The 25482-nt window shown below is 47.7% G+C and overlaps 1 protein-coding gene across 1 annotated transcript in view; it reads left to right on the forward strand.

Moving 5' to 3' along the window:
* Window positions 1-3746: 3746 nt before the first annotated feature.
* LOC142572777 (uncharacterized) overlaps window positions 3747-25482 on the forward strand; it is a 65560-nt gene continuing 43824 nt past the window's right edge. The window contains exon 1 of the mRNA XM_075682126.1: window positions 3747-3768. The gene's annotated coding sequence lies outside the window, so the exon portion shown is untranslated. The remainder of the gene's footprint in view (window positions 3769-25482) is intronic.

Consider the following 25482-nt stretch of genomic DNA (forward strand, 5'->3'; position numbering starts at 1 on the left):
ACTTCTCAGACCAAAGCATACACAGAAGAGTTCAATAAGAACGCTATTTCGCATAGGTTATACATGCGCACATCTCTGCAACAGGAGAAAGAACGCGGAACTTGCACCATCCTCGAGGCTATTTGGTGTAGAGTTGGCTGTGCTTTCACTTCGTTACGTTGTTTTAGCATTGAAGCGCACTACGCATATCAGGAGACACTATTATCCCCCGCGCTCAATCCGCGCACGCAGCTTGAATGGGAGCGCAGGACAACTCCGACGGCGGCAACGACTATGTGATTGCCTAACGCGTCTGAACTATTGAGATTGAATTCAGTCGGGTTAAGACGTTAGGCTCATTCAGTGAATAATGATGTGCTAATTTCGATCGGCTTAGAGTTGAAGCACCTTATGGTGCATTCCACTGGGCGAACAGGAGAACTTAAAAGCATCCCCAAAGTGCTGCCACTAGAGTGTACCTGCGTTCCGATAGGCGAACTACAGCAGGAGCGTTCTGATCCGATGGTAGAAGAGGGGCAGTCTGGTGACGCCAAGGGCCGTCCGCAGCATTTGGAGTGGCTCCCACGCGAAAAGCCGAGTTCGAAGAGAGTTATGTGACACAAAAACGAATCATATGTTCTTATTTGGTTGTGTCACTACCGCTTTGCTTCAGTGTACGGAAGCAAAGGCGGCTGAATAGCGAAGTTTTCTTGATAGCCATTGTAGTACGGCAAATACAGCGGCCACGTGATACACCTTCGCCCTCGCACCTGCTCTCGAAGTGCACGGAACGTTTCAATGGGTTGTGCAAGCAGTCGCGCTCGTAGTAAGCCCTCCACGATCGATCAAAAGTTTTGGGCCACTCCTCCTTTGATTTTTGGTGGCGCGACGTCAGAGAAATCGCGAGAACTCTTATCTGACATAACGTGTACACACTTATTATGCGTGATCAGACAGAGAAATACCAAAGTCAATATGTCAGATTCTGCACCCCTTTCGCAATTAGCCCTCAGGTATCCGACGAAAGATTTCGGGCGGCGCCCACTTCAACTCTCTGTCATGCCAACCGCGACAACACATGCGCCTTAGTATGCGTTAAAGGTGCGGTAATATGCCGAAGAAAACATTTTTTTTTTACAATATAGCGGGAGACTGACCATTTTCGAAAGGATTAAGGATTGCTACTCGCGATTCCTTTGCACTGGCTACTCGGAGCTAACGGGACGAATAGATGTATTGCCTGCAATAAATTTTATTACGTGGTGGTGTAATGGTGTCGAGCGCTTTTTTTAACGTATTCAGCATCGATATGCTAGCTCATTTTCGCTCAAGGCAAGTTTTAGAGCATTCGTAACTGTCCGTTGCACTCCATCACAATTTTCGACCCGCCGCCGCAAGAAAGGCCGTGGGAAGCGGGCTAATGCCTATGACTTTTAGTAGTGATAGTAGTAGTACTATTTACATTGCTTCTGGTCTTGTATAAGGCCACAGCAGGTGGGCAGTGTATACAAAGAAAATATTTTAAAAATATGTCGCACAGGGATTATAATCCAACAACGGCACAAAATACCGAGAATTGTTGTTGTAACAGTCGGTTCTATTATATAAACATGTATGCGAAAATGGTATATAAAGGCGTGATTGTGGTAAGCGTATTCTGTAACGGAATGCAGATGGCTTTGTCGTGAAGCACAACTCTGGAAAGGAAATGTACTTCATCGGTTCAATTCTGAGACTGCGGTGTATTAGTTGGTGAATTAGATCTTCCGATGCTGGTTGCGTTTACTTAAAGTTCTGATACTTGGAAACACAACCGCAAATGACGATTTCTATAAGGAACACGCTTTCAACAAGGCGCTTTGTCAGTCTTCTGGGGGTCTACACGATTGTTTATTGATTGCGGCTTTCGACTGGCGAACAGGAAATTGGTCCCAAGCATTTGACTGGCGTGGATACTAGGTTGAGCACAAGGATTTATTAATAGACATACTTGTGTGTGCTTTTGTGTTTCGGTCTCTAAAAACAATGTGGGAATGCCATGATTTATTCACATAAAAACAGAGAGAGAGAGAGAGAGAGAGAGAGAGAGAGAGAGAGAACCCATATTTAGGTAGCCGGCAGAATACGGGCGGGGAGAGCAACCCCGTTTAAGAGGAAGCTTTAGCTCGGGCCCAACTCCGACGCGGCCTATTCAAATACATGTAAAACGAAAAAACGTTTTTATGAAATAACCCCTGGACCGATTTTAATGAAATTAGTTGCATTTGAAAGAGAAAGTTGAATTCTAGTGACTGTTGGAAGCGGAATTTCTATTTAGGGCTTGAATTTTCTTAAAACGATTTTCAAATATTTGACCGTTTGAAAAAAATAGAAGCACAATTTTTAAAAATTGATAGCTCTGTATCAAAAACAGATATCGCGGTTCTGTGAACGGCATCTATTAGATCAATCGAAAGCGGACAAATTCGATTTGTCATTTTACATCTTACGTGAATTTGTTACGTTGTTTACAAGGGTTCTGCAAAAGCTGTATTTCCATATTACTAAATTTTTTGAGATTCATGTGTAATATATCAATTTTGTCCGCTTTGGATGTGCTATTAGATGCATTTCACAGAATTGTATTATCGTTTTTCTTTTAGGCGTTACGGAGTTGTAAACTTGGCAGTTTTGTTTTTGGAAATTTCGTATTTTTGCCAGTTTTTAATAAAAGATTGACGCCCTAACTCAAAAATTCAAAACCAACAGTCACTAGATTTTAAGTTTTTCTTTTAAATGCAACAAACCTTGTCAAAATTGGTGCAGTGGTTGCCGAGAAAAACGAATTCTCTTTTTACATGTATTTAGATAGGAGCACCCGAGCTAAAGCTTCCTCTTAAGTGGTGGCCAGAAGCCTTTCGGCTCTGGAGGCATCCTCGGCCTTCTGAACGGCCAAGACTTGGTCTTCCTGCACTGGTTCCCATGCTTATTTTTCTTTTGGCCCTGTAGGGGCGCCCGAGGGCAGGCCCAGATATTGTGATACAGGTTTGCCCTTTCTTGAGAAAATTTACGTTTGCCCGAATATTGTTCTGGATGATAGTGATTATAGGTGACAAAGTTTGAATGCGTATTGGTTTGAAGGAGGCGCCATGCCACCACCTGCTGCTTATTAAGGGATGGGTGCGCGGGGTGAAAGCGGACAGTCCTCAATCAGGTAATGGTTAGGTATCTCCCGGTAGATAGCCAAAGCGTGAGCAATGTCTCTTTTACATTTAGGGCAGCAGAGCACATAAAGATTATGCAGAAAACCACATACCGCAAGCGTTTACGTTGAAGCACCGAGTAATTTAAATGCATGCTTTGTTCAAACAGTGTAACGTGTATGTCAAAATGTAAAGATTAGACTATTACATGTTGCTGCCTTCCGACGCAGAACTGGATCTCATATATAATAGCAGATGCCCTTTAATTTACAACCGGTCAGAGGTGACACAAAAACTGCTTACAATCTGACATTTCCAATTTCAATCTCGGCGAGGGGTAAAAGGATGTGTTTAATTACCAACAAGCCGCTCTATGCCAGCGCTCGTGCATTTCAAATTTTCTTTACATCAGAGCACAGTGGATGCGGAATGCATGTTTTATACTACTTCACGTCACTCGATCCGTTCAAGTAACAATAAAGTCGAAATAGTTATGAAAGAGCATTTAAAAAGCTAAAGGCTGAGTCACGGAACAGCAGAGACATCCCTTGTGCTGGTTGGTCCTTTTCATGCAAGAGCTACATTGATAAGGACAGTTAAACCAAAGGTAAGGCAGTTCCTTCTTTTTATGGATACGTCAGTAAGGCGTTTCGGACTGTCCTGCTTCAAGTGAAATGGCAAGTTGGTTCAGCAGTATGCCGTCCCTAGATATTGACTAAAGGCATGACTTCTCTTCTTTACTTAGGGTGATTGGTTCATTAAGCATATATTACATGCAAATGGATTGTAGAATAATGTGTCTTCCAGTTAAGGCTGTCGCTTGTACAGCTGCGTTACTAGCCAGAGCGGCAGCTTTTATGTTTAGAGCGTACGTGTCCACTGAAGATGCCGATCGGGCGCAATAATGATAAAGTTCAACTTTGGCGACTAGAAAGTACGAAGGGCTTTTAAGGTTGTTATTTTTTATTTTTAACATGTTGCTTACATTATTGCGCGCTTTCTTGCACAAGTAAATAGTTTCAAAATATAACACAGGAGAGTAATCGTCTACAGAAAGGGGGATAAAAACTGAAACCGTCTACGAAGACTTAGGCAAACAAATTACAAAAAGGTACGCAGAGGCAACCAACGTTGTGGAACCTATATGAAGCGAAGCTTGCATGACGCGGCTAAGAGATACTATAACATAATTCATAGGCTTCAAGGTGTTTTGTAGCATGTGTTTACGTGGCGACCAGGCAGTCTGCCGAAACACCGAAACCCATACTACTCGACACAGAAGATCCACCAGAATGGGGTTTACGCAGTGTCCTGGATCGGTCAAGTTTTCATCAAGGTCATTTCAGTGATCAGCCCAGTTCACCACTGCACCATCTGCAGGACCTGCCAACGTAACTCTGCAATGTGCCGACCCAGCAGAGGCATAGAAAACTTCACTTTCACAAGTAACCATACGCTTGAAACATAAACTTCTGCACGGTTGATATTTAGATACCTTTTACTATTTGGCAGTATAATTCCCTAGAAGACATTGCCAGCACTGGTGCATTATTTAAAATTTTATATATTATCAGTCTCACTTGAGACTGTTACATGAGTCGGTTTATATGCGAGAATACGCAAATAACCATAAATAATAAAACGAGATAGCAATCAGGTGAAAAAAGACAAGAAAGAAAAGCGCTTATAAGCCGACACATCGGATGCGGTATGGGAGAGACCGAAGAGAGCCGCCAACTTTGGTGATCCAAGCAAGTGTTTATAGATATCACAAATTACTCATTCATACATTCAGCCGAAGAACACACATCGAGGACGTAGCCATGTAAATCAATAAGGCAGTTAAGAACGTTAGAATTTTAACCACACTTAAAACGGTAGTATAAATGCGGCTACAATTAAATGAGTGCAGCATATTTAGGAAGCGCAGTCATGGAGGCATTACGGAATCAGGGTGTAGATGAGCCATATGTAAAGATACTGGAAGATATCTATAGCGGCTCCACAGCCACCGTAGTCCTCCACAAAGAAAGCAACAAAATCCCTATAAAGAAAGGCGTCAGACAGGGAGATACGATATCTGCAATGCTCTTCACAGCATGTTTACAGGAGGTATTCAGAGGCCTGGAGTGGGAAGAATTGGGGATAAAAGTTGATGGAGAATACCTTAGCAACTTGCGATTCGCTGATGATATTGCCTTGCTTAGTAACTCAGGAGACCAATTGCAATGCATGCTCAGTGACCTGGAGAGGCAAAGCAGAAGGGTGGGTCTGAAAATTAATCTGCAGAAAACTAAAGTATTGTTTAACAGTCTCGGAAGAGAACAGCAGTTTACGATAGGTAGCGAAGCACTGGAAGTGGTAAGGGAATACATCTACTTAGGGCAGGTAGTGACCACGGATCCGGATCATGAGACTGAAATAACCAGAAGAATAAGAATGGGCTGGGGTGCGTTTGGCAGGCATTCTCAAATCATGAACAGCAGGTTGCCACTATCCCTCAAAAGGAAAGTGTATAACAGCTGTGTGTTACCAGTACTCACATATGGGGCAGAGACCTGGAGGTTTACGAAAAGGGTTCTGCTGAAATTGAGGACGACGCAACGAGCTATGGAAAGAAGAATGATGGGTGTGACGTTAAGGGATAAGAAAAGAGCAGATTGGGTGAGGCAACAAACGCGGGTAAACGACATCTTAGTTGAAATCAAGAAAAAGAAATGGTCATGGGCCGGACATGTAATGAGGAGGGAAGATAACCGATGGTCACTAAGGGTTACGGACTGGATTCCAAGAGAAGGGATGCGTAGCAGGGAGCGGCAGAAAGTTAGGTGGGCGGATGACATTAAGACGTTTGCAGGGACAACACGGCCACAATTAGTACATGACCGGGGTAGTTGCAGAAGTATGGGAGAGGCCTTTGCCCTGCAGTGGGCGTAGCTAGGCTGATGATGATGATAATGATGATGACACATTTCATGACACATCACCCACTGTCATGAAAGCCGGAAGTATTCGACTAAAGACTGTCGCCTTAAGAAATGTTTAAAAATGAGAGCAGCTTCGACTCGGCATGCTACAAGAACAAAATTCATCTTGAGAGACACATATAACAAAACAACCAATTACTTTGCGATACACGCAACGTCGCTTTGAGCACCTGTCGTGGGTGTTGAGCTATATGCATGATTGCCGACCTGTTAATATTAAAATTCGTAAAAATCTCGTGGGCATGACAAGCTTGGTGGTCGCGCACATTTTTAATGTGAAAGCATGAAATGGCTCATTCAGCGAAACATCCGGCATCTGTAGCACCGAAACCATGCCTGAATTCCCGCTGGTCGCGACACCACATTTCCCTTACAACATGTATCGCCAAGGTTGCGGGGCACGCGATAGATAGGCAAATCACTGACCATATTGAAAACAAGGAGCTTTTTAGACACAACCTAGTCGGCTTTAGACAGGCGTTGCCCCTACAGGGTGCTATGCTTTTGCTTCAGAGAGTAATCTTTGATAAGCCTACACGTGGCGTGGGAGGGATCCTTACAATGGGCTTCTCCAAGGCCTTCGACAGGGTCGCGCATAAACACATCCTCACGGAGATTTCATCTCTTAACCTGGGTCAGCGTTTTCATGACTCTGCCAAATCTTTCCTCGCGTATCGCAAGGCACACCTCCGAGTAGGCACGGTCTCGGGAGGACCCTACGAGCTAGGAACCGGCGGCACCCTGCAGGGCTCGGTCCTCTCCCCAATCTTATTCAATATAGCCATGCAAAAGCTCTCCTGTCGCCTCGCTGCGATCGCGAAGGTGGGTCAGGCGATTTATTGCGGACATCCCGATCTGGGCACCAGGTGGCTCGCTAGCCATGCTTGAAGGCTCGTTACAAAGCGCGTTGGAGTCTACGGAAAACTTCCTTTCAAACACAGGCCTTGAACTCTCTCCTGCTAAATCAGAACTACTGTTATACCGACAGTCCAGACAATGGTTTATTTATTCATTTATTTATACATATTGCAGCCTCAATGAGGCTATTGGAGAAGTAGGATGAACAACAAAGATACAAACATTTATAAAGAAGCTAGCGCGAATCGTTTCAGTGGTAGCGAACGGTTGTGGCCCGGTAATGAATTCCAGACTTCAATTCTTGATGCAGAAGGTTTAATGGAATCAGTGTGGGAAAAAAAAAGTTGAGATATTTAGCGCATGGTGGCTCCTCGTACATGAGGGTTTGGAAAAAGCCAAATAGTTATCTAGAGAGGAGAGGAGAAGACAATTGATCAACGTATGAAGGAATTTTAGGCATTCAAGTTCGCAACGCTCTGCAAGAGGAGTAGACCAAGTAAGGGAAGAGAGTTAGACAGTGAAAATTCCTTGTCATATCTCTTACAAACTAAACGCACTGCCTTTTTTTGCACTGATTCTAGTTTTTTGACGCCCCAGTGTTTGTATGGATGCCAAACAACGCAGCTGTATTCGAGGATGGGGCGAATGAGGGTTTTGTATGTACGTAGTTTAGATCTTGAAGAGAAAGACGCACCGTAGGATGTAAGTAACCTAGTCTCTTAAAGACTCGTTTACTTATTAGGTTCAGAAACATTGCGCCCCTGGAAACTCTGCCGATAGAAATTCGAGCTAACAATGGACATCTCCTACTGAGCATGGACTCGGTCAAGATTTTAGGTCTCCTCGTTGAGGCCAAGGGCTGTAACTCAACGGCCCTCAACAGTCTCACTGGATAGGCTAGTAATGTCCAAATGCTTGTAGCTGGCGTCTCAAATCGAAGAGGCGGTCTCAAAGCGGACAATCTACTGAGACCTTATCAGGAATTATTCCGGAGTCATGTTATCTACATTGCGCTGTACCTTAATTGCGGTAAAGCGGAAAAGGTAAAACTCGGCTCCCTAATCAGAACTATTCTCAAGCGCGTGCTCGGCCTTCCGCAGTCCACGAGCACCGAGAAGCTGCTGCAGCTAGGACTCCACAACGCCATCGATGAGCTAATGGAAGCTCACACAGCAACCCAAATAATGAGACTATCATCCACTAAGCCAAGATTTCATCATCCACTATGTCAAGATTTGAGAAGAAGCGGGTATCCAACCCAGACAGGAACCGACGGCCAAAGTTAGCTTCACCCGGGAAATCAGAACTCGCATCGTGGTAGACCACGCCCCACGAAACATCCACCCAGTGCATAACGAGTGTCAAGATTAGCGAGAGCCAAGTCCGTCCTTAGAAATATTGCTACGGAACAGTATTTGCGATGACGAAGAGGCGAGCAGTGTGAAGACGACGACGACAATTAGAGGCTAGCGCGGGCTGTTGCCTCTTGGCCAAGTACGGTGTATTTTCTTGTAAATATACTTGTATATAGCTTTTCGTGTCCTTCTTGCTACGTAACATATCTGGTGGCGGTTGCCGTTCTATGCACCTCGTCGCGGAGCTTCGCAGTGGACAGTACGTCGAGCCTTCCTTCATGGCTCCCGGCGACGACAACTCCACTCCACCGGCTCCGACACCTCCTGCCACTTTGACGACTACACCGCTCTTCCCACTCCCCATGATCCTGGTGTATTCTCGGGCAAAGATGGGGAAGACGTCGAGGACTGAATCAGCCTGTACGAACACGTGAGCCGCAATAACCGGTGGGACCCTACTATCATGCTCGCCAACGTAGTCTTTTACCTCGGTGGCACACCTTGAGTTTGGTTTCGGACGCACGAAGATGAGCTCACCAGTTAGGATTCGCTTAAGCAAAAGCTCCGAGACTTGTTCGGCAACCCCTACCGTCACCAACTTGCCGGGCAGAAGGCGCTTTCCAGCCGTGTGCAGAGGTCAACAGAGCCCTAGGTCACGTAAATTCAGGGTGTCTTGGCTCTGTGCCGCAAAGTTTACGCGCACATGACTGAGTCAGACAAAGCTTCCCCCATCCTCAAAGGCATTGCCGATGACGCCTTCAACTTGCTTGTGTTCAACAACGTGGCGACGGCGGATGCAGTTATAAAAGAGTGCCGCCGCCTGGAACTCGCTAAAAGCCGACGTATCGACCAGCAGTTTGCCCGTCTGCCCAACAGCCCAGCGACAACTTCCTGTGCCGACGCTCCTCATCTCAACAACACTGACGATGTTACCAGGATCGTCCGGCGTGAAATCGAGGCCGCCTATCTGTATGCCTTCGACTCCAGCCCCTCCAACGCACCTACATTCAAGGTTTCCCTTATCCAGGAAGTTGTCCGCCAAGAATTTGCCAACATGGCTCTTCACAACATCTTCTCGGCCCATCGCGCTGATACCCACCCCGCTTCCTCGATTCCGCCCCTTTCCGAATCTTGTAACTCAGCACGTTTCCGCAACCCATCTGAATGGAGCACTGCTGACGACAAGCCCATTTGTTTTCACTGCCATCGAGTCGGACACATTTCTCGGCACTGTTGCGGCCTCAGGAGTTCCCCGACCCGGTCTACTTATACTGCCTACTTTCGCCCCCCAGGTGGCCCTTCTCGTCCCTATGCCGCACGCTCCGATAATGCCGCCACTGATTCTCCTGCGCCGAACCCCCCTCCCTATTCTCGTTCGCCTTCGCTCAAACGACGACAATCTCGCTCTCCCCAGCCCCGTCGCTCCTATTCGCCGACTCCCTTCGGACGCCACTCCCAGCCGGAAGACGATGCAGCGCCTCGAGGTTACGTTGCATTGCTCCCCACGCCATCAAATTCTCTCATGACGTTGCCCACTCATCTGAACCTTCTTGAGGCGCAAGTCGACAGTGTTTCTGTGTCTGCTCTTATAGACACTGGGGCGCATTGGTCGGTAATGAGCGCTGACCTTCGGAACCGGCTGCAGAAAATAATCACGCCTGCCACGACGCCTGTTGTCCGTGTCGCCGATGGCAGAACAGCGCCGTAATGGTTATGTGTGCCGCCCCCCTCTCTTTCGCCAATCGCTCCACTATCGTTCTGTTCACAGTCATCGCCCGCTGTCCCCACGACATCATCCTCCGCTAAGACTTCCTCTCCGCACATAATTGTTCCGCCAGTACTCTCCGCCTTGACCTGCCTGTTCTGGATCCCGCTGCACAACACCCCAGTCGCCTCAGTTCCGTCGACTTTCTTCGCTTGCCACCTTCGGCACTGACTTATGTTGACTCAGTGTCATCCCCACCAGTCCCCGACGGTCACTACATCGCGGCTCCTATGCAAGGCGTCCTCCTTACACACGGGATCACAGTATCTCATACAATTTTACCTATTACAGCGAATGGCCTCTGCCTGCCAGTGGTCAATTTGGCCTGACGACACAAGTGCTGATGTCTCTGGCCAAGCTTTGCTCATTCGAAGATCACTCAGTAGCATCTATTGCAGTAGACGACAATTCAGCCGATCCTCCTCTACCATAGCAGTCGGCAACTTGTACCATCGCCGACTTACAGAAAATAATTGCACCCGACATGCCGTCCGAACACGCTCGTGAGCTCTACCGCATTCTGTTTCACTCCCACAATATTTTTTCACTTCAACGGTCGTCCTTTGGCCCAAATTACAGCTATTAAAGATTGCATTTATACTGGCGATGCCCCTCCTATTCACTGCCGCCCGTATCGAGTGTCACCGGCTGAGCGTCAAGTTATTGACGCCGAAATTCGCAAAATGCTTGCCAAGAACATTATTGAACCGCCATGTAGTCCATGGGCGTCGCCTATTGTACTGCTAAAAAAGAAGGATGGCTCAAGGCACTTTTGCGTGGATTATCGGCACCTTAACACGGTTACAAAAATGACGTGTATCCCCTACGTCGGATTGATGACGCCCTTGACTGCCTCCACGGTGCTCGCTATTTCTCCTCTATTGTCCTTCGCTCCGGCTACTGGCAGATTGCCGTGGACGATCTCGACCGCGAGAAGACTGCTTTTGTAACACGGGGCGGTCTTTATTAATTCAAAGTGATGCCATTCGGTATATGTAACGCACCTGCCAATTTTGAATGCATGATGGACTTCCTTCTTCACGGTTTCAAATGGTCCACGTGCCTGTGCTATTTGGACGACGTTATAGTATTCTCCCCAACGTTCCCTACGCACCTTGAGCGCCTCTCAGCAGTCCTGAACGTTTTCCGTCGAGCCGGTTTGCTACCCAACGCATTGAAGTGCCAATTCCGGCGTCGCCAGATTACCTTCCTAGGACATCTCCTTGACGCGAACGGAGTGCAACCGGACCAAGGAAAGATCCATGTTGCTACGCACTTCCCTGTTCTGAAGTGTGTCAAGGATGTGCGCAGCTTCATCGGCCTTTGTTCGTACTTCCACCGTTTCATGAAAAATTGCGCGACCATAGCACGACCACTAACCAAGCTCTTGAAAAAAGGCGCCCCTTTCCAGAGGGGCGATAACGAGGCCTCTGCATTCTCGCATCTAATCAACCTTCTCACAACGCCTCCCGTTCTGGCCCATTTCCATCTTTCCGCGCCTACCGAAGTGCGTATTGATGCCAGCGGTCACGGAATTCGCGCAGTACTGGCACATTGCCAGCGCGGCAACGACCGTGTAATCTCTTACGACAGCAGGCTCCTCTCACCATCGGAGCGCAACTGTTCCATCACTGAGCGTGAGTGTCTGGTCCTAGTTTGGGTGGTTGCGAAGTTCCGCCCATACTTATATGGCCGACCCTTTTTCGTTGTCACAGACCATCACGCGCTTTGCTGGTTATGCTCACTGAAAGTACCTATAGGAAGACTTGGTCGCTTGGCCTTACGCCTCCAAGAATGTTCGTATTCTGTCACCTACAAATCTTGCCGACTTGACAAGGACGCTGACTGCCTCTCTCGCTACCCTGTAGACAAGCCTGACGACGCCGACAGTAGTACCGCCAACGGCATTTTCTCTGTCTGCCTTCGCTAACAACGCCGATGAGCAGTACCGAGACCTATCGCTGCGAGCACTCATCAAGCGTCTGCGCTCTACAACTACCGACGCATACGTTTGCAGATAAGTCCTCCAGGGCGGCATTCTGTACCAAAGGAACTTCCTCCGTGACGGATCTGACCTTCTTCTTGTCGTGCCAAACATCCACGACAGACTGTGCGCTTTGAGATGCATGACGCACCCACTGCAGGACATCTTGCGGTAATCCGCACGTACGACCGCGTCCGCCGCCGCCTCTATTCGCGTGGTCTCGCCCGCTCCGTCCGATGCTATGTTGCTGCTTGTGAACCTGGCCAGCGTCGGAAAACACCTCAGGTGCTGCCTGCCGCTCATCTCCAGCCGATCACCGTCCTTGTGGAACCGTTCTTTCGTGTTGGATTAGACCTCCTCGGTCCCTTTTCCACGTCATCCTCTGGGAACAAATGGGTAGCCGTCGCAACTGATTCCACCACCCGATACGCTATCATGCGGGCTCTCCCTACCAGTTGCGCCACTGACGTCGCAGACTTTCTCTTGCGTGACATTATCTTGCTTCAGGGCGCCCAGCGACAGCTGTTTACTGACCGTGGTTGTAACTTCTTCTCGAAAGTTATCGCCGACATTGTGCGTTCCTGCTCCACTCAACACAAGCTAACTACCTCATACCATCCTCAAACCAATGACCTGACAGAGCGGTTACGCCGTACTCTTACCGATATGCTGTCCAAGTATGTTTCCAAGGACCACCACGACTGGGACATTGCCCTTTCTTACGTCGCCTTTGCGTATAATTCTTCCTGGCACGACACCTCTGGATTTTCACCATTTTATCTACTGTACGGTCGGAAACAAACCTTGCCCCTTGACACGGCACTTCCTTCTGCTGCGATCTCAACAAGCGAGTATGCGCGCGACGCCATCGTCCTCGCCGGCCATGCACGCCAGCTTGCCCGTACTCGACTGACGGCCTCGCAAACTACTCAGCAGCGTCAGTACAACGCCCGCCACCGTGACGTACAGTTTTCGCCTGGTGCGCTCGTGCTCCTGTGGTCGCCCTTTCGTCACGTACGACTTTCAGAGAAGCTCCTTTCGCGATCACAGTGCCCTACCGCGTGCTGCGCCAGGTGACGCCTGTGACGTACGAAATTGCTCCTGTGAGTTCAACCTCATCCTCAACTCTGGCATCTAGTGATGTCGTGCACGTCAATAGGCTCAAGGCCTACTACACTGCTTACGAGTCCGGCCTTTAGGCCCTCCGGGACGGCGCTTTTTCCGCCGGGGGTTGTACTACGGAACATTATTTGCGATGACGAAGAGGCCAGCAGTGTGAAGATGACGACGATGATCAGAGGTCAGCGCGGGCTGTTGCCTCTTGGCCAAGTGCGGCGTATTTCCTTGTAAATATACTTGTATATAGCTTTTTGTCTGCGTCTTCCTACGTAACAATATCAATCACCAAAAACTAGGTGCCGTCTTTGTCGATGCTGCCAGACATGAAAGTGGGGATAAGTTCGCTGTCTCGATTGTAGATGCGGGTGGCAACGTGGTTAATGCAGCCTCTCTCTATACCAAGTTGGCCCATGGGGCGGAGAAAGCAGCGATCGTTCTGGCTTTTCAGAGCTCAAAAGTTCACCCTATAGTCTTCTCGGACTCGTGCACTTCGGCTAAATCCTTGTCGTTCGCCCTCGTGCTTGAACAGGTGAACGGTATTGTGAACAAAGCACTTCAATGAACTCGAAAGAGCAATGAAATAATGTACGAAAGTGTCTTGCCTCGACGCTGGAAGCCTTTTGCTCTCTCGGAATCCGGGAACATTGGGGGGGGGGGGGGTACCCCACCGTTGCTACATCTCCAATTGTGTAGGGAAGGTTGTTCGCTGCCACAGAGAGGCAAAAAGAGTTTCTACTCTTATGACTTTTTCTTGAAATGGAACCGCAGTCGCACTGCGTAGTTCCAGTGCGATTTGAATCATTACGCTCATGGTAAGGACACCTTCTGCATCGCAGTTTCTTTTCACTTGCGGATGTGCTTCTGAGAGCTTGTGAGGCGCTATATTGCTTCAGTGCCATGTTTCCCACAATGCACAGTGGTGCAGCAAAGAGTACAAAGGGCATCGCTGTCCTTGGAACTTGGCAGTCACGAGAATAATATTTGATCTCGATTGGCGTCCTTTTTCGTCAACACATCGGTGTGCAGCTTGGTGCACCGCTCTAGACAAAAGAAAAAAAAAAGCCAGAAGTAAAAAAGCTCTCTTGAAACAATGCCGGTAAGAAGTGCCAATTTACCGACGCTCGTTTATAAATGTTCAAAGCACGAATTGCGTACGCAGGCACCAGCACAACCTTTCTGTTCATATGATGATGAACAGGAGGCGTTTAACGCAAGGCTCAGACGAGCCGGTGATCGCGTCAGACCGCAAAGGTCAAACGTGTTGCGCGATCTCGTACCGCGTCGGCAATTTAGCGACAGCAAAAGCGTGGCAGTTTGGGCGAGTTGGTATGTCATAACTGTTTAAGGCTATTAGCGCAGCTCAGGACGAGCAAAAAAGGAAAGAGGTAGGGGTAATCAAAGGGAGCGGAAAACAGGGTGAGCGCTAACTTCCAACTGAGGTTTATTTCGTGACACAAGACTACTTATACATTCGCAAACCATGTGACATCAACAAAGAAAACCAAGCAAGAAAACCGATAGCAACCAAGTGGCAACACATTCATACAGCCTGTGGCTGCAGTTGGAGATACGCCAATTCACTTCTTGATAATGATAATGAGGGTGAGCTTACACATGCATGGCCCAGACCAATGATAGCCTTTGCTTCGATGATTTCTCTTGTGAGCTGATTACGACTGCGACCAAGAATGACGCATTCCTCTAAGATAGGTTCGCAACCGCACGTTTTGCAGTGCTGCGCGAGAAACCCCCCAGCTGTAATACAATTCTTGGCATTGTAACCATGCTCGCGCAGCCTGTCATTCAGGCATCGGCCAGTTTGACCTATACGTAACGTTTTCCGCACTTGAGTGGAAACGAATAAACAACACAATGTGCGCAATTAACAAACTTATTTTTGTGGTTCTTGTCGCAGGAAAGAGGAGCTACCTTATTCGGATTAGTGAGCTTGCAAATCCTCATGAGCTTATTGGGGGTAGAAAATACTACACGAACATTTGCTCGCTGGGCGATTTTCTTAACATTATGTGAGACGGTGTGAATATAAGGGATGACGCTAGTCCTACCCCGAGTAGTTACAGGATTATCTGCGTGCTGGTTGTCTTTTCTACACTGTCTAAGAATTCGTTCTGCTATTGACACTTGTAGGGACACGGGATAACCAGCCTGCGAAAGCCGTTCGCACTGAGAGGCAAAGCTAGACGAAACACTATGGTGGCACGACTTTTTCAGAGCATTATTAAGGCAAAGGTTAGCAATGCCTCTCTTCACCAACTTAGAATGGGCGGAATGGAACAGAAGAAGTGGTTTGTTAGCACGAGGTTCATAGTACCAACACGTATGAATATCAGAACAAGATGAGCGCAAGTCCAAAAACCGGATCTTATGATCCTGTGGGAGTTCGTAGGTAACGTCGAGGGGCGCAAGGCATTCTTGGATTATTGGCATAACCGAGGCAACCTCAGTCTCAAGGTCAGCCGGTGAACACTGCACACAAAACAAAAAATCGTCCACGTAACGAAATATTTTAAAAATGTTAGTCTGATAATGGTTGACTGACATGCCGACGTCTAGGCGAGCTAAAAATAAATCACTGAGGAGCGGGGCAATGCAGGAACCAATGCATACTCCGTTTTTCTGCAAATAGATGGTGTCATTCCAAGTAATGATCGTAGATGACAAATAAAAGCTCAAAAGTTCTAAAAAGTGATCACTAGACAGCCCAGCATTATTTTGAAAACGGGTGACGCCAAAATCATCAATTGTCTGCGAAATAGCTGACATCAGGTCATTGTGAGGAATAGAATGGTAGAGGTCCTTGACATCGACGGAGAAGACATGAAAGCCTCGATCAGAGTTGTCCTTTAAAAATTCAATTACTTCATCGGAGTTACGTATTAACAACGGGTCATTCACGGGTAAAATGGCTAGCTTGGCCTGCAGAAACAGTGCGACAGACTTCTGCCACGTGTCCTTTTCTGAAACAATAACCCTCAACGGGACGTCAGGTTTGTGCGTTTTCGCGCTAAAGAACACCTCCAGGTGATCTCGTTTGCTGCTGGCAATGTTTCTGAACACTTTGTCCAAGTTGCATTCCCTGCAAAGTTTCTTAGCCTTAGCTTTTACCTTGCTTAAGGACACTGTATCCTGACGGTTAAAAACCGCGGAAATTGCCAGACCAGCTTTTGCGTGAAAATTCCCTTCAGAGAGTACACAGAACCCGCCTTCTTTATCTGCCGGTAACACGCAAATCGAATTGTCACGCAGATAGTTAGCTACACGTCTCAACGAAACCTTCGGAAGTGCCTGTCTAGAGCGGGATATGGCCCCTACACCTTCGCAAATAACGCGCGAAACATCCTCTTCCGCCGCGAACTTGGAAATCCGCCTCACCATCGAAAGCATCTCTTCCGGGCGTTTACTAGACTCCACCGCGAACTTAGGTCCCAACGCCAAAACGTTGTGAATGTGTTCTGGTAGGTCCAAGTTTTCCGGCGAGTGAACAGTGTTTCCAGGAGTCGGTCCTTTCCCGGAACAACGGCCACGAAGCTCACGCAACTGGCACTGCCACAAGCACTCGGTTTTCTGGTCAGCGAAGCGTAGAAATTTCCGCAGTGTCAGACCCAGCGAAGAAGGTTCCGTAGAAGCCTTGAGCTGAGTGGAGAGCACCTGGTGGTAGAGCCGAGCCTGCCTGTGTATCTCGGATTTGAGAATCTTGCAGATTCTGCTGGAATGTGCGGATGAGGGAATGAATCCACCAAAGAGGGAACCTACTTCCAGTGGGATGATCTTGCGGCGAGCACAAAAAGCCAAGGTACGGGCTTTGCACACGGTTGCCGCGATGAGCGAAACAGTAGCATACGGGTCACGAGTTGTAGCAAGAGAGGGGCCCGTTGAACTAGAAATGAAGGTCAAAAGCGTGGCAGTTTGGGCGAGTTGGTATGTCATAACTGTTTAAGGCTATTAGCGCAGCTCAGGACGAGCAAAAAAGGAAAGAGGTAGGGGTAATCAAAGGGAGCGGAAAACAGGGTGAGCGCTAACTTCCAACTGAGGTTTATTTCGTGACACAAGACTACTTATACATTCGCAAACCATGTGACATCAACAAAGAAAACCAAGCAAGAAAACCGATAGCAACCAAGTGGCAACACATTCATACAGCCTGTGGCTGCAGTTGGAGATACGCCAATTCATTTCTTGATAATGATAATGAGGGTGAGCTTACACATGCATGGCCCAGACCAATGATAGCCTTTGCTTCGATGATTTCTCTTGTGAGCTGATTACGACTGCGACCAAGAATGACGCATTCCTCTAAGATAGGTTCGCAACCGCACGTTTTGCAGTGCTGCGCGAGAAACCCCCCAGCTGTAATACAATTCTTGGCATTGTAACCATGCTCGCGCAGCCTGTCATTCAGGCATCGGCCAGTTTGACCTATACGTAACGTTTTCCGCACTTGAGTGGAAAAGAATAAACAACACAATGTGCGCAATTAACAAACTTATTTTTGTGGTTCTTGTCGCAGGAAAGAGGAGCTACCTTATTCGGATTAGTGAGTTTGCAAATCCTCATGAGCTTATTGGGGGCAGAAAATACTACACGAACATTCGCTCGCTTGGCGTAGGTAACGTCGAGGAGCGCTGGCCTTGCGCCCCTCGACGTTACCTACGAACTCCCACAGGATCATAAGATCCGGTTTTTGGACTTGCGCTCATCTTGTTCTGATATTCATACGTGTTGGTACTATGAACCTCGTGCTAACAAACCACTTCTTCCGTTCCATTCCGCCCATTCTAAGTTGGTGAAGAGAGGCATTGCTAACCTTTGCCTTAATAATGCTCTGAAAAAGTCGTGCCACCATAGTGTTTCGTCTAGCTTTGCCTCTCAGTGCGAACGGCTTTCGCAGGCTGGTTATCCCGTGTCCCTACAAGTGTCAATAGCAGAACGAATTCTTAGACAGTGTAGAAAAGACAACCAGCACGCAGATAATCCTGTAACTACTCGGGGTAGGACTAGCGTCATCCCTTATATTCACACCGTCTCACATAATCTTAAGAAAATCGCCCAGCGAGCGAATGTTCGTGTAGTATTTTCTGCCCCCAATAAGCTCATGAGGATTTGCAAACTCACTAATCCGAATAAGGTAGCTCCTCTTTCCTGCGACAAGAACCACAAAAATAAGTTTGTTAATTGCGCACATTGTGTTGTTTATTCTTTTCCACTCAAGTGCGGAAAACGTTACGTAGGTCAAACTGGCCGATGCCTGAATGACAGGCTGCGCGAGCATGGTTACAATGCCAAGAATTGTATTACAGCTGGGGGGTTTCTCGCGCAGCACTGCAAAACGTGTGGTTGCGAACCTATCTTAGAGGAATGCGTCATTCTTGGTCGCAGTCGTAATCAGCTCACAAGAGAAATCATCGAAGCAAAGGCTATCATTGGTCTGGGCCATGCATGTGTAAGCTCACCCTCATTATCATTATCAAGAAATGAATTGGCGTATCTCCAACTGCAGCCACAGGCTGTATGAATGCGTTGCCACTTGGTTGCTATCGGTTATCTTGCTTGGTTTTCTTTGTTGATGTCACATGGTTTGCGAATGTATAAGTATTCTTGTGTCACGAAATAAACCTCAGTTGGAAGTTAGCGCTCACCCTGTTTTCCGCTCCATTTGATTACCCCTGCCTCTTTCCTTTTTTGCTCGTCCTGAGCTGCGCTAATAGCCTTAAACAGCGACAGTAAAGTCACGCTCCGTCTCATCGAGTCATGCACTAAGTGTGGCGTGGCAAAAGTTGCAGAGGTGAGACCGCTGACAGCGCACCGGCGCTCTTTTCGGCCCCTCTCGGAGTGTTGCCGACTATGTCCCATTTCTAGATACGGTGCATCTAATGCCACCGTGAGAAATGAAGCGGAGCAGTGCCATACTCAACAGCACTTAACGTCAGGTGTGTGCATACCGCCTTCGTGGAAAACGGCTCAAAGCACGGTACCACCACTTTGTTTGGCGCCGTGGCCGCCTCGCAAAACCAGGAACATGTGGCGATATCACTGCCATCAGCGCTACCTTGCGACTCCACAGTAAGTTCGGGGTGAGATCATTGGGCGGGAAGAAAAGAAATCAAATTTACAAAAAAAAATTCAGGGGGCGATCATTATGCGTCGCAATACGGTATTACTAGATAGCAGTTAAAAGTACTTACTTTTACTCATTCTGGTGCCACCAGCATTTCAGGGAAGCCGCGGCGATAACAGCGTTGAGACAAGCGCGAAAAGTGAACTACATCAGTGAACCGAACTGCAGTGGATATAGATGCGGCTGCGGCGTTTTTGCAGCCAGCGCTCAGTGTTGCGCAGCCGATGATAAGACTCGGCTAAATTTAGTGTTGTATACTTCCAACGGACAGTTATCGCGCAAATTTCTACTTGGCGTGAATTTGGAAATTTGCGCAGCACTTCGACCCCTGTATTCGCGAATGTAGCGAGGGCGTCTGCGGGCAAATTGAACAGGACCTGTGAAATCCTCGCAAACGCTGAAGTTCGTCCCATTAACTTTGCGACCGTTGGAAATGACTATATCGTTTGTTTTGTGAAATGTTCGTTTCGCTATTGTGGGGCGCTTACGATTAGCTGAACGATTGCTCAAGCGGTGCGCGCCCTCGATTTCTTTCGGCCCAAGCGTGCTGCTTATATGTTTGCGACAGTGGTGAATGATAACATCCTCCGAGCGCGCGAACGAATCTGACCCTCAAGACTCAGCGATACCATAAAAATTCGATTTTGGCGCCGCGAATGGTTCTCGGCATCATCAAGACGCGCTTCCAGCCTCTGTATTGTGTATGGTGCTCTGGCCACATCAACTTTCGCGCTTTCTATATCAGAACGCATGGGGGCTAGCTTTTGCTGGCGGGTCTCCAGGTTATTCATACGTCTCATCGTCTTGAATTTCCGTCTCCCTTATGCTCCGTGTTTTCCCTTAATATGGGTTAGAAATTTTTGACTCAAGAGATTTAAGAAGCATACACTATGTGTAAAACTTTTCATGATTGTTTTTCACCAGCAAAGAATGTCTAAAGTTCGAAGAAAGAATTGAGTCAAGAACATAATATCTGGGGCCCTCTAACGTAAAACTATTCCAATCTGTGTTTATTCCAATCTTATCACGCCAAGTTTTCGTAACCACTGACACAAGCATTGGGCGGTAACCTGCAGCGTCGCCTGCAAAGGCGAATCAAACGCGCTTTTGACTTTTAGAATTTCACTTCTTTAGCTTTTAAAGCAAACTAAATTGCTTATATTGAGCCATTCTTGTTATCTAATTGGCTTTATTGAGCCGAAGAACATGTTCAAGTGAAGAGGGTTTCGATGAGGCCGAGCCAGCATAGCGAAAGTAGATAAACGGAGGAGGAGTGTGGTGCCAATATCTGCGATTGGCCGGCTTCCCCTGGCCTAGCTTGCGGTGGCAGGTCGAAAATCGCGCTGGCGTGCAGAGCAAGGGCAAAATTTCACTACACAGATCCTCAGCTAAGAAAAGTTGACAGAGCAATGCCGTTTACGCGCCGAAAGGTCTCGATGACATTATATTGCCGCGCAAAATGTTTTATTTTACGAAAATAAATTAATGGTCCTCGGCAGCTCCGAGTAGCATGCGGCACAGCGATCATCGGGCAGCAATCTTGTTTTCCTTTCGGGACGGGGAAGCCTACGGCTATTCAGAAAAAAAAATCAGTTTTATTTGGAATATTGATGTGTCTTTAACTCGTACATGCCACTTTGACGCTCTGAGTTCTAGCGACTTTGTGACGCCGCCTTTAAGACAGGCGTAGTGGGCGCAGACCGAAAACGCTTGAGTAAAATAGCGATAGGTCAAACGACGCTTCTTTCGCTAATGGCTAAAAAGGCATCAAATCGGAAATTATTATTTTTTTCTTTGTTCTAATCGAGCACTTTCAGCGTGCACATGTATATTTTTGTTATTTAATTGGCCTAAATGAGCCGAGGAGCACGCTCAATAGAAGAGAGTTTCGATAAGCACCGCCACATGCAAAAGAAGAGTTCCACTGTAGTACATGCCTCATACATAACTTCGCCCACTTCGCCTTTCTCGAACGTGGGGTTACAAAAACGCTAGAACTCAGAGCGTCAAGGTGACCTGTAGGAGTTGGGGTGTTCTTGCGGTTTTTGAGACATCGCATGAAAAATAGGCGCATTGGTGGATGAGGAAGAAATTACTTTATTGTGTGCCCTGCGAGCTGGTGGGGAGGGCCCAAGGCCCCGCCTAGGTGACGGCCAGGAGTTCGTAGGTCCTGGCAGCATACCCGGCCCACTAGACGACCCATAGCTGATACTCGAGGGCGGCGCAGCGCAGCGCGGCTTCTCAGCGAGTGCGAAGGCTGCTGCTGGAGGCCGCGTTCACGTTATTGTTATATATCCCTCGGCATTCCCACATATATGCTCCATAGTGGCTCTGGATTCAGATGTGTTGCATTTGTCCGTTTGATATATACCCGGATATATGATGTGCGAGAGCGCAGGATTCGGTTACATCCTAGTGTGTAACTACCGCCATGCGACAGACTGCTCTTTGTGCATTTTGGGTGAGGTCGCGGGAATATGCCCCTCTGTAACCTATAATGTTTCGTGAAGTCATTACATGTGGGGCAAACGTTGAAGACTGATTGCAGAATTGGAATACAAAAGTTTGGAATAGCTTTAGGTTATAGCAGTCACAGTCAGAGCCCCCCACTTCATTAAAACAGCATCTATTCTAGCATGCTCAAGCATCCATACGGACCTCCACGCTGACTCTGATGGCGACGCCGACGAAGTAGCAACTCGACGCTGTAACAGGCTGCGCCGTAAACGGACTGGGTATGTGCAGCTCTCCAATGAATCTCTCACTAACTTGGGTATGTATCGCTGGGTGTACGGTAAGCAGGAGAATAATTCTCAGCCTCAGCAGGCAATGGCGTGGCACGCCACGTTTTTCGTATCGGACACCAAGCGCAGACTTCACGAAAGGGCCACTAGAGCGTGAAGCACGTCCAGAAAGAAGTACGATCAACTTTTTTTCTTTCTCTATGGTACGATAGAGGAGCGCGGTTACCGCATGACGCGTTTCTAAGCGTTCGCAAGCAACTTCGCACCACGCATTTCGGAGGCCATGCATAGGCTAAGGGGTGGCGGGGCTGGATGGCGCCGAGTCTACTAAGGCGAGTGCGAAAGAAGAGTCCCACTGCAGTACATGCCTCATCCACAAATCGTTTGGATGGTGGCAATAAGATGTGTAATTTTTTAAATTCATTTCTGAAAAGCATTTCTGTCGACAGTCATCGTGAGAAGGGGTCTGCCGATTTTTTTTAAATCGCACTTGGAAAATTCATACTTGTGCGCTGAAGTAAGGAGATTCAAAATTACTCTCACTCCTTTTGCTGGCTCGGAATAGATTGTGAAACAGTTTTTCCCGTACGCCTAGACACAAGATGTATCGCAAAAGGAATGCTTTCTCTGTATTATTTTGTAATTTCTTGTCAGCCCGCTATAACAACACAGATACGAGTGGTTAGGCATTACGATCCCCTGGAGCCGCGGCGTTCTCCCTCAAATGTTACACCATGCGGCCATAGCTATGTCCCGCCCGCTATCATGCAATTACCTAAGTGTTGTCGACTTACAGTCGATCTGAAAAGGAAAACAGCCACAAGGAAAAATAAAGATAACAAAAAGAATGAAGAGGTATCAAGAGCGAACGCTGCACTACACCCAGTGCATGCGCTTTCAAAAAGCACAGATGGATCGAATAATGGTTAGGCCAAGTTTCCAACATATTTTTCTCCAAGAGCGGTCTGGCGTCAGAGCGGCTAGCAGTAGTTCACGGAGCATAGCGCTGACTGTGGAAGTGGCAGAGAAGGTGCTCTATCCTGTCTTGTCACCCACCGAAAATTGCACGCCGAGCTGCTGGCCGTCCTAGAATATTGTAAATGCGACGCCAAACCGTTTGCAACAGAGCAACGTTGTTTTGGGATGGGAGAGTCCAGGTGTCAGAGCGGGTGGTTATGGAAGCAGCTACAGCAGCTGAAGAAACAATGAATGAATGACATAATTTATTAAGATAAAGGAGGGGCCAACCTCGATGTAAGCAGCTCCCAGCGCATTTGGAAAGGAGCGGGGGGACCAAAGGAGGCTCTGTGGATTACAACTGCGCTGTCGCCACAAGTTACGACCATACCGTGGCTCTTGTGGCTGCGGGGGCCATACTCGTGACTCTTGCGATTGCGGGAAAACAATAAACATGGGTTTGCTGCCCAAGTTAGAAAATAGACAGATTATTATATAGTGTTTCTCGCCTTACATAAGCTCAACGCAAGCACATTTGCATCATATTACGGTGCGCGTCTGTTCAAGACAGAGTTCAATGTGCGCGAGCGCCAGCATAGGAGCCCGTTAGAAGACACGGTGGCGTCATCGGCCTCATGCCAAACCTATCCAAGCCAACACAATTTATTAGCAACCATGCTAATAAATTGTTGGTTCCGCAATGAAAAATTGAATGAAGCCGGTTTAAGAAGTACATCAGTCCGCGGATGTGTGTTACTGATGTCTAAAAAAGCTCCTGCGTCCACTGATTGCCGCAGGCTTTCAGAACGGTATCTGCCGTACGCTTCGCGAATCTGGCTACTTCGCTTTGTTAAATTAAGAACGGTCTCTCCATTGAACGTATGCTTATGCTATGTGAGTGATTAATGAACATTCACCGCTGTTTACCCACTAATTGAGGTAAATGATTATCAGACACCTTGCATAAAGACTTAGTACACTTCACGTCCGTCGACTTTTGTCTATATAGTGCCACCGCTATTTAATCTTTCATGAGCGCTGTCAAATGGTTGCGGACATGTGGAGAAGCTGTCCTGTCCTGACACGGGAAGGTTGAACCCTCGTGTGCTAGGGTACGCGGTGTCGTAACGCACCAAACGCCTGCTGACGCAGACGCCCCTGCGGTTAAACGTGAATAATAAGCATTAAAATGTTCTTTTTTCTTGAAACATCCTGCTAACATTTGAGTTGCTCTGTGTTGCAGTCTGTTAGAGGGAAAATTGGATTTGGCTTACAAAAATTATTCGCATTTCAGCTCGAAAGACGAAGCGCCGGTTGCGATAGCAAATTATAAGATAGCTGCATGAAATCACGATAGTAGTTTTAGCAGCCGCATAAGCTTTACGCATTCGCTTACTAACTAAATTACCAATGGCAGAATGCGTAAGCGTGAATCAACGGGGACGTACAAAGAAACAGACACATGGAGACAACGCTGCCTTTGTGTGTCTGCATCTTTTTACTTCCTTGTTCAGTAGCACTTACGCATTCTGTCATGGATTCTAACCAACTAGCCCGTCAACGTTTTTGAACTAAATTAACCGGCACAGTGTCGTGCCTGCACACGTAAACATGAACGCATCTCGCTCGATGACAGTGGAAACTGTCTGTGAAACGCTCGAGTCATTGAACTCTGTGCATCTGTCCCTCCTACGCCAACTAAATGTCGAAAGCACAGCTCCTACCAAGCTACCGGCACTGCGCTCCCTCTGAAAACATCGCAGAATGCTTTGAATAAGAGGCCCACGTGGGCGCTCACTTTGGCCACGCCGCAGATCGTTTTCAGGACAAACAAGCGCCGGCAACGAGTCTGTACGGCGTCCACCAAAGGCGTCTACTACGGCTTCCGCGGTTAGCGTGATCAACGCCGTAGTAGGCATTGTTGCGGTTGGCGTGTAACACCCCGGGGAAAAAGGATGCTCTACTCACATGACTCATCGAAACTAAGGAGGCATTTCTAATTTGCCATGGTTGTCTCGAGTGGATGAGCTGTCTGGCAGGGCCCCGCAGTGCTTACAGGCCCCTTCGTGTGTGTGCATGCCTAAGCAAAACGAAGAATGAATTCCTAATTCGCTATGGTTGTCTCGAGTGGATGCTGGTCTGGCGGACGCCCCGCAGTTTTCACAGGTGCCTTTGTGTGTGTGCGTGAATACCATTTCTGAGAAACAGACAGGACCCCCGGGTTGCCGCCAGGGGGGGCACGCTCGTAAAGACGTCAAATGGGACAATGGATCAGCCACCTAAATACAACCAGACGCTCTTTCCACGAACTGTCGAGCTCTACAGGAGAATTTCCGCGAATCAGACAGGAACCCCGGGCTGCCGCCATCGGAGGCACGATCGTGAAGACGTCAACTGGGACAATGGACCAGCCACC

The sequence above is a fragment of the Dermacentor variabilis genome, chromosome 2, assembly GCF_050947875.1.
Source record: "Dermacentor variabilis isolate Ectoservices chromosome 2, ASM5094787v1, whole genome shotgun sequence".
Lineage (NCBI taxonomy): Eukaryota > Metazoa > Arthropoda > Arachnida > Ixodida > Ixodidae > Dermacentor > Dermacentor variabilis.